This window comes from Vespula vulgaris, chromosome 2, assembly GCF_905475345.1.
Source record: "Vespula vulgaris chromosome 2, iyVesVulg1.1, whole genome shotgun sequence".
In the NCBI taxonomy this organism is placed as follows: Eukaryota; Metazoa; Arthropoda; class Insecta; order Hymenoptera; family Vespidae; genus Vespula; species Vespula vulgaris.
In genome coordinates, this window is record NC_066587.1 from 10,316,642 (window position 1) to 10,327,216 (window position 10,575).

The following is a 10,575-nucleotide window of genomic DNA, read 5'->3' on the forward strand; positions in this document are numbered from 1 at the left end:
TTGAAAAAAAAAATGATTTTTAAGAAAAAATGTTAATTTCTTAATGTAGAAACATTGTTTAAATTGGTCTTTTATTAATATTTCTGTTTCATCAAGGATAATTGGTTATTATTTAAGTAACCTTTTTTCGATAAAATCGATAAGTCAAATAGTTTTTCTTTTATCGTGTACATAAATTTGAAAACATTAAAAATAAAATTTTCCAAAAAATGCATTAAAATTTTTTAGTTTGAAAAATTGATATTTATTTATAACTTATAGTGGTCAATAACTAATCTGTTATACTAGTGCTATAAAGTAGCTCTTCTGCTTCCTTATGAAACATGTTTTAGAAATGTGCTCATTTTTGTCACTTTGGCATTAGATTGTTGTGTGGCAGAATGACGAGATATGAAAACAGATGATCATGACAGAAAGATATCGTGCGATGAAATGTAATATTGACCATAATCATGTACAAATTTCAAAGATAAAAAAAATAAAATCTAACAGTTCGAAGTTTGAAGGAAATTGTTCTAAGTGTAATAAGCCAAACCACAAAAATCAATATTGCAGATAAAAAATAAGATGTGATGACCCCAGGGATGCAATAATGTAATGCAGATGCTTTCATGATTAGTGCTTAGTACCTTGACAGCGGTACTACAGAGCATATGTGTATTTCAATACATAAATTTGATATGCTGAAGCAGAATACAACAATTAGTGTATATACAATGTTAAACTAATAAATTAATAAATTAAAAAAGAAATTGAATTTAATGCAAACTAATCAGAATAATTCAAATCTAATGAAAATAAAAGATGCCATTTACATACCAATATTGCAGAATAATTCATTATCGGTTTTTATTATAAGTGAAGATTATTTAGAGAAATCAGTGAAACGCGTTTGCAGGATTACAGCACTAACGGAAACTAAAAACAGACAATTATATTTAATGAACTAAAACAAAAATTGCATGATGCACACAAGTAATGGAAGTGAAAATTTGGTGAGATGACATCTGCAATTTAGCCACATTAATGTGAATAATCTAAAAGATTAAAATCAGATGAAATTGTCAATAGTATGAATCTACACAATCAAGTCCTATATAAATTTCAAAATATATTATAAGGGGAAATTTATCAGCAATCATACAAATAAACGGACAGTCCAAACAATGAAAAATTTGGCTTAGTGCACTCGGACATACACCGTTTGTCCAAAAAGTTTCTAGACTGGATTAATAAAAAATAGAGAAATGTTAAGATGGCGGTTTCAATGCTTCAGGTGTTCTACATATCTTTCTCCGCTTGAGCATGCACAGAATGCTCATATAAACATGTGAAACTGTCAGAAAAGCTTTGGGATGTTGTTCAACTTGCGTTTCACAGTGGCTTAAATGTCGATTATGTCGTATCTTCATGTGAATTTTTATTTTGGGAAATAAAAAGTCACTCGGTGCCAAATCGAGTGAATATGAAGGATGGTTCAGACCTGGTATTTGTTTTTTTATTAAAAATCATACAACTGCAGTCGTGTGAGCGGGCGCATTGTCGTACAGCAAGAAGAAATCCGTGATACGCGAGCTAAACAACATTCCAAAGGACTTTTCTGATAGTTTCACATGGTTTTATGAGTGTCTATACGTTGTACTCAAGTGGGGGAAGACTATGTAACACCTGAAGCATTGCAACCGTCATCTTAACATTTCTCTATTTTTTATTAATTCAGTCGGAACTTTTTGGATAGACGGTATATATGATTTAATGAGAATTGGAAAACTGGATAGACGTTGTTTGGACTTCAGTGAAATATTTTGCTATATTTACAAATTATTACAGAAACGGGAATTATTATAGACATTAGTTAAATATTGTCAGGGAATCGAGAGTTTGAAGAAATTAAACTTGTGTAAATGGAACAAATCAGATAAAATTTATTATGTAAAACAAGAGTACGTCCTTTTTTGGATATTCGCCGACTAATGATAGAGACGTTGCGTAGCAATTGTTTCAAACAAAAAATTTAGTTTGGCCACTCAGTTACTCTCTCATTCGTACTTGCATGCATATGTAACATAACGCGATAAAAAATTACACAAACCATATTTGTTATTTTCTTTTGTTTTTCTATTGCTCATATTAAATAGTTGATGAATCATGCTTCAGCTTGAAATAAAAAGTAAAGTTAGATAAGTAAGAAACGATAAAAAAACAATAAGTAAGACAATATTACGACAACATAATAAAGACAACGAAAAAAAGAAAAAGACCAATTTTTCACAGATACAAAAAAATTAACGTTCTTTTTGCCACACTACGTATACGAACGGGAGGATAGAAGAACAAAGAATGAATTTTAATATTTTGCATCTTTATTTTTTTTTTTATAGAAAAAATATATATATTTTGTTTAACATAATTTATACTAATGAAAATATAAAATTTTCTATTAAAACATTTTTAATATGCTATTCTAAAGAATGTCAAACCACGCTCGATACAGGAGTAGCAACATGCCAAAGGAAAACAGCAAAAAACAGATTAGTGAGACTATTTCTTCTTAATCTTCTCAATTCTTTATTTATGTTATTATTCCTTCCTTCTCTTATTTCTTTGATATAAATTTCAAGATGAACGACAAGAAAATTAGTATACAGAAAAACAATGAAGATCTAAAAATAAACCAATAAGAAGACGAGGCAAAGACTGCACAATTTGATATTGCGTACTATAAATTAAAAGATGAAATAAGAGCAAAATTAACACGAATAGTTAATTCAAATAGTAGTTATAAATACGTCGGAAATTATCAAAAATTAATTTATAACTTTTTGGAACAGATTGTGAAGGTTATATAGGATTCAAGGATGCATATGAAACTGTAACAAATCACATTTATCAAATATAGAGACTTTATTATCTGTGGGTATCTTGAATAGTTGATGAGGCTGTTAAGGTAGTAGGAGAATTATCGATTATAGTAGAAAATTTCCAAAAAAAGTTGAGAATTATTAAAGACTAAATAGGATAATAAGAGATTAATTATCAGTCATTTACGAGAATTATTAAGACAAAAAAGTACCTGGAGTAAATTATGTTGCCCTGAATTAATTAATAATAAAGATAAAAGATTTTAGGTACACCTATCGAATATTAGATATGATCCTAATTCATATAGTATCAAATAAATTGAAATTTTAGAATTCTATCCAAGACCTCAGTGGGACAAATTAGTGAACGTTGTCTCAGGACCATTCACTGACTTCAAAAAATTATTAAATTACTTAATTGGATGATGTTAAATTAAATAAATAATAAATTAACTTTAATAAATAAATAATAAGCAAAAATAAATTTTATCAGGAAAGCAACAAGAGAGGAAACAAAATAAAAACATGTCCAATATGTGAATATTCTTACAGAGATCATTTTTTATATAGCTATGAAAGTTTTAGGAAACTATCTAAGTCAAGTAAAATGGAATAGAACATAATGACTTTATTTCTGTGGTAATCGCTTAAAAAGTAGAAACTATAAATAAAAACTATATAAAAAATACATGTAAGATTTGTTTTAAGTGTCATAATACATTACTAAATTCAAATAAAATAGCATTTGTATTACAGAGCGAAGATAACAAACAAGATAAGGGACTGATATTTTCGGTAATTGCATAAAACAATTAGGAAACATCAATACTTAAGACAACCTACAATGAGTTATTATATATGAGTAATATAATAATATAATGTTAATGTTATATCTTATGTACAGTCTGTTTTTATGTATGCTACATTTTCTTCACTGGAGTTTAAAAATGTGCAAGCTAAGAATTCATTGAGAATGGGAAGTAAACTGATGCCTTTTATCATTTTCAAATCAAATTCTCCATATCCTATTGCAGTATAGTCTACACTCTCTAATTCTCACAACCTTAGCCCACTCATGCGTTCATCTATCACTTCCGGAGACATGAACAGTATTTCATAAGACCAATAATAAGTCTATATTTTCAGTTTAATCGAAAGATTAATAAATTTATAAGTCTTTATTTAAAAATTGGTAAGTCTTCGATTAGTTGTACAGCCTATATTCTCTTACAATTCTTATTGAACGTTGTTCACCTATCACATTGAAACTCGGAATTCTCGTATACCGCTTGTAAAAACAGTAAGTAATTTAAAATTTTTATTCTTGATACTCTATCCATTACTTCGTTCATTTTTCAGCTTATTCAAATCTCTCTCTCTCTCTCTCTCTCTCTATATATATATATATATATATATATATATATATATATATATATACATATATATATATATATATATACATATATATATATATATATACATATATATATATATATATATATATATATATATATATATCTCCAGAATCTCTTAATTATCTTTCTATCCCGTTACTCATCTTCGAAATCACCATTCTTAAGATCAATATCTGATAAAAGCTTTACGACCGAACTAAAAGCTAAGTAATTTTGAATTATGTCATAGGACGTGACTATATTATACTCTAAAATCTAAGACGAGAGTAATTTTATCCACAGTTTAAATTTATGTATGTGATGAGGAAAATAAAACAATCAAATGCAGAGTTTTATTAGATTCTGGACTAATTTATTAACAAAGAGGTTCGTGCAGAAATTAAAATGACTATTAACATTACAAACATCCTTTTAAGCGGAGTGAGCCAATTACATATAAAAATATAAAATATTGTAATAATTAAATTATCTAAGATAATTAAAAATCCAAGATGAACAAGTTTACTGCTATGTTAGAATACTGAATTCTATTGCAAATAACAAAAAGATACTATAGGTACAAATAGGTCTTTCTAGGTTTCAAATATTAGACAATATGCTACTAGTCGATCCGGAATTACACTTTTGGGGAACATCAATATGTTAATCGTTTTGGAAAATGTTAGGCTTAGGTCAAATAGTACAAGCTAAAGATCATTCTGTATTACAAAAAACTCTCTTAGGTTGAATAGTTGGTAGAGAATAAGTTGTAAAAAATCATGTAAAGAGCATCTGCAATTTAAGTATAATATCAAATATTAGTATCAAATCAAAAATTATTATAGGAGCAGTTGAAGGAATTCCAAAAAAGAAAACTTTATGCCAGAGGGGCAATTTTGGTAAACACATAATTTAAATTAAGATTAAATTGCCATGAAAACTTAAAGTGAAACCGGGAACTCAGAGAAGAAAGAAATTCGGAGATACTATATCCAAGAAGCGAAATTAACTAGAAACTAAAGGATGAATATACAGCATTCCTCGATAATTATGACAAAAATCTACCCTACAATTAGCAGAACAATAAGAGATATATTACTTATGACATCATCCTGTAATAAGAGAAAAGAATGTTACAAAAGAGCTCAGAGTAATCTGCGATACGATCATGAAGACATGTTTACTTCGATTAAATGGAGATTGGTGGTAGGATCGAATTTGCAAGAAGACATAATAAACATCCTTTTATAATTTAGAATGTACGAAAAAATAGTAAAAGGGACAAAAATTTTCAAAGTATCATTTAGAAAAAGGAAGGTGTTTAAAATCTGCGAGTTTATGAACTGAATACAATCATTTACAGTACATGTACTCTCTATCTTGTCATACGTTGTCATACTAAAATAACACACTAGATGACAAAGGATGACGGATAAAAATATCTATGAACAGCATAAATATTAAAAAAAAACTTCTATATGGATAATGTGCTTACTGGCAGTAATTCTATCAATGAACTCATTGAGCTGTAGAAATTATTGTCATAATTATTATTAGCTGAATAATTCAAATTATGAAAGTAATTAGTTTAGCATCAAGTTAGAGAAATCATCAGGAGTCACCAAGAGTAAAATACTTTCTTCTATGCGATCCTATTGGGATTGATCGGAACAGTTCTAATGCACATCAGAGTCATTCTATGAGTTATAAGCTCTGAAACTGTTACAGGATGAATTTGTACTCTAATCAATTTATACCAATTGGAAAACTTATTATAATTTGTTAAAGTAGCTCAAATAATCGGCTATTCTGATAAAAGTAAAAACAATATCAATAGAGTTGTTATTTCTTTACACGATTTTGGATAGACTTCGGAGAAGGAATATGACATATATATATTGTTACGAACTGTCTTAAAGGTGTTCCAAGCGGATTCAAAGCGGTAAACTGATAAGCGGGTAAGCTGTTTTTAGGCGCCGAAAAGGTTTTGATGACTAAAAAATCTTTTCCAGGTTATAAAAATTTCTTAAAAGAATCTTGATAAAATATAAATTTGTATATAAGTTGTTCGTTACTCTAATAAAATTCCGTTAATATTGTTTTGCGGGAGATTGTTCTACAAGAAGAAAGGAGGGGAAACGGAGATTAAGGAGCACCCGGAACAAGCTTGAGGTGAAAAAAAGCGGAATGACGACTGAGATACGCAAATAAAGTCTCGTGGATTGTGGAGATAAATCGTGATCCGACAAAGGGGATTTCTCTATTGAGACGGATATTCAAAATTCAGCTCAGGTTTAGGAAAACAATTAACCTGTTGACAACCTCGAGTTGTACGATTAATTTGTTGATGAGTTCAGGCTGTGCTGTCAAGTTATTAAATTCAGTCGGAAATCCAGTGACAGGATTATATTACTTGGTGAAACCAAATGAGTTTGATAGTTCGGAACATTTACGAGAAAGTTTTGCTCATTTTGAATTTATCTCCAAGGCTAATTATTAGGAAGAGCCGGTGAAGGCATTAATTCCCATCTCGTGTTTACGTGGAAGGGCACCTACTGTTTTGGTGACGGTGAAAGATCCGACGAGTTTGACGTTTACAGAATTGAAGGTGAGCTAGAAATGTATTTCGGGAAGTTACAACATGTAGATAAGTTATACGGAATTTAATAATTGAAAGCAGAGAGCGGAGGAAATTTTGGCTGTGCTGGTTGCTGATTTAGATCGTTTGTCTCAATCGGTTTATTCTGAATGTTTGTCGAAAGTTCAGAATAAAATTTGTAAATACAGTAATGGATTCCTTTGTTCGATAGACATTATAACTGGAGGCCAGTTAGGAAAACCATAGCTAAAAAATAATGCCCTCATCTTTCATGTAAATTGAGTTCTATTGGAAATAAGAGACCTCAATCTCATTTTGAAAACAGTGTTGAGTGTTTGCTAGAAAATTGTTATGATATTAATGATGAGGGTGTGTATTTTTCTTTTAGAGGCAGGACCGGATGTGTTTTTAGTAAATCCTAAACTTGTCAATTGATCTTTAGTAAGGGGCTTCTTGGCAAAGATGAGAAAGGAAAGATGGAATTTCCTAAAAAACTATTTCTAGTGATAGTAGAGATTGCGAATGATTGTATCTTAAAGAACGACTTTTTGGTAAAGACAGGTTTGGACAAGCAATTTTGAAGAATTACATATTGAGAAACTTCAATAGTTAAGAGAACTGATTGATAGTTTGAATAATGTGCTTCAGGAAAATTCTTGGAATCAATGAAGCAAGAAAAGAATTTCTCAAAGTTTCTTCATGATTTTTTAAAAAAGAAGATGTCGCAGAAAATTGAAGGAACACATAGAATTAATCGATTTTCACTTCATAAACCAAATTCCTCATAGGATTCTTTTTCACTTGAAAAGGAAAGTGGACCAGATTATCGAGGATGTGAAAACTCAGAGGGTGATAAAAGAATCTTCGAGCCTTAGGATCTTTTCTGCGATACTTGTACGTAAGAAGGATGGTACCTAGAGATTTTCTGTCAACAAGAAATTGAACACAGTAACAAAGAAGATGATTTATTTGATCCATTGGGCAAAAATGGTTACGACTCTTGATTTGAAGAATGGATGTAGATAAATGGAAATTCGTTGGGACTATGCAATGATCCAGCTATATTTGAATGTTTGACGTTTTCTAGAATTTATTGAATAGGATTTGCTTGGTATGTCTTGATGATATAATTATTTATAACTGTATCTTTGAAGCAATGTTGGAAAATTTATGGGAGATCTTTGCAAAATTATGTATGGCAGATGTGAAGATTAATCCAGAGAACAATAAATTTTTCAAAAAGGAAGTAAAATATTTGGGACACGTAATCTTGAAAAAGGATCAGTCTATGGATAAGGAAAAGACTGAGATTACAGCGAGTAGACCTGTATCTTGAAATAGCAAACAAGTTAGAAGCTTTCTAGGATTTTGTTCATATTATCATAGGTTTGTAAAGGGTTAATTGCAAACTCGTTAATCACAAAATCTTTGTATTTATTAATGAAAACAAGAAGATATTTTCATGGAATTAAGATCATCAAAAATCATTTGAAAGCTTTAAAGAGATTCTCACATGATTTTTCCGTATTTATGGAACAATTTCTGTCTTCAACTGGAACTCAATCTGAGAGGACTCGCACATTTGCCAGATTATATATATAACTGGATTATAAATTTTTATATAAGTTATTTGTTAAGTTCTGTTAATGTTGTTACGTGGGAGAATGTTCTATGTAACAATATATTGTTATCAGAACATATATGCTCAGAACAAGTAGGCTGTTTCCAGACCTACGTTTTATTTCCATGATTTGTTTACAAAAAGCAACAAGCAGTGATAGTGAGAGTTCGATTGGAGAGGACCTAGCATACAAGTACTCTAGATTTTAAAGATTATTGAGAAGCTGAACTGTAGATAGATGTTAATAGTCTTAAAAAAGTTCTATTAACTTTTCCTTCATGAGTATGTAATAATATATCTTGTCTTATGAAAAGAAGAAACAAGGTACTTCATTAATATGTTTGAAATCATGAATAGTCCCCTTGAAAAGAATTAGATTATCTTGAGCATTATCTTACCTATGTGCAGTTTTACTGTTAGCAATCTGTTAAATGTAGTATGTGAAGCATTAAGCAACCAACATTTCCACAATATAATTTTATGAAATGATTAGACTATTATTCGTCACTGGTTCAAATCTCCTAAAAGCTTTTGTAAAACAGAATAGCAAAAATGTAAGAGACAACAATAAGTTATAGTTGATGACATATTCTAGCTGCAAATAATTCAGTAAAGTTATACCATGATAAGCCAATCATAAACTACTTATGGTTGCATAATCTGAAATGACTATCATCTAAAACAAAATGAGCAGACAGAAAGATTGAATTTAGCAAAACAATTTTAGAAAAAAGAGCAATAATAGGTCAATTTAATTATTGATATCCTAGAAGTCTTCTTCTCTTGTCAAAGTAGAGAAAGTAAACACTTATTGCTTTAGATTTTTCGATAAGATCAAAAAGAAGTCCATTTCGGGATCATTGACTGTGAAGGAGTTAAAATGAGCAAGTCGGACCATCACACATACACACACACAGAGGGGGGGGGGGTCTGATATGGCATATATGATATAACAAGAAAGCTTTTCTAAAGGGACTGAAGTATTGAAAAAGGAAGAATTAAACTCCAAGAGTAACATTATAATACTTAAATTCTTAATGAGAAAGATTTTGCTGGAGTAAATGAGCGTTTTGAACACGCAGACCTATCACAAACATATAAACATCCCTTTATTTATTTTGTGAAATTGATAATAGTTTATTGAAGGAATATAATGAATACAGTGAAGATGTTAAGACAAATAGCAACACTAGATCACAGCGAATTACAAAAACTTTTTGTTCCAGATATTGAGACTCTTTGTATCTGAAGGTCATACTGTATTGTTGATATCTGCAATGACATAAAAGATATCGAATCGGTGGAGTCGAAGTCTTTTTACAACACTTCCATTTTCTTACAACACTTCCAATTTTGTATCGTACTTTGTCTCTAGATTTACAATATTCAATGGATTATATAAATGCTTAATAAAATTTACATCATCATAAATTATTCGTGAAGATATCTGCACGTTAATTGTCAGATTTAATATACTTAATGTCTAATAATTTTTCATCGATTTTTTTGCATATAAAATATATTATAACTGATATATAACATAAAATAATATTGCATATCAGTGCCTTTAGCCCATTTTCTCAGGATTTCTTTTAATTTTATTGTTCTCTAATTATGCATATATAGTAGCGTAGTTTTTATACATTTATATGTATAGATTGTATATATTATATTTATATTTTTTCTATATTTGACAGCAAATCTCTGAGCCAAACAACTTCTTTTATAGCCGCTATATGCAACATATTCAGATTTTGTAGTATTGATACTAGTATAGTACACTGAGTACTACAGAATATGAATATGCATAACTAGTAATTGATTTATGAGTATTAATATTGTCAACTTTGCGTTTGATTAACCTATCAGTTGAGAATCACTTTCACCGTTTTTACATTCTATATCAACATTATAGGTATTAGCAAATATCTAAATATTCCTTTAATAATTTGCCAATGAGTGATTATTTAGATATTTACTCATTAAGCTAACTGCATGTTTGGTCCTAACACATTTGCCAGGAATATTAGTGATCCTATGATCACTCTATAAGAGATTTTTCAGAATAGTTTTCGTCTCCTGTTAGAAAGAATGCTGTGA

The 10,575-nt window shown here is 29.6% G+C and overlaps 1 long non-coding RNA gene across 1 annotated transcript; it reads left to right on the forward strand.

Annotated features, from left to right (window-relative positions):
• The first annotated feature begins 6,116 nt into the window (after window positions 1-6,116).
• On the forward strand, window positions 6,117-8,744 carry LOC127072647 (uncharacterized). The gene is made up of 4 exons (XR_007785564.1): window positions 6,117-6,197; window positions 6,268-6,863; window positions 7,243-7,415; window positions 7,503-8,744. It is a non-coding gene; the product is annotated as an uncharacterized LOC127072647 (long non-coding RNA).
• The last annotated feature ends 1,831 nt before the right edge of the window (window positions 8,745-10,575 follow it).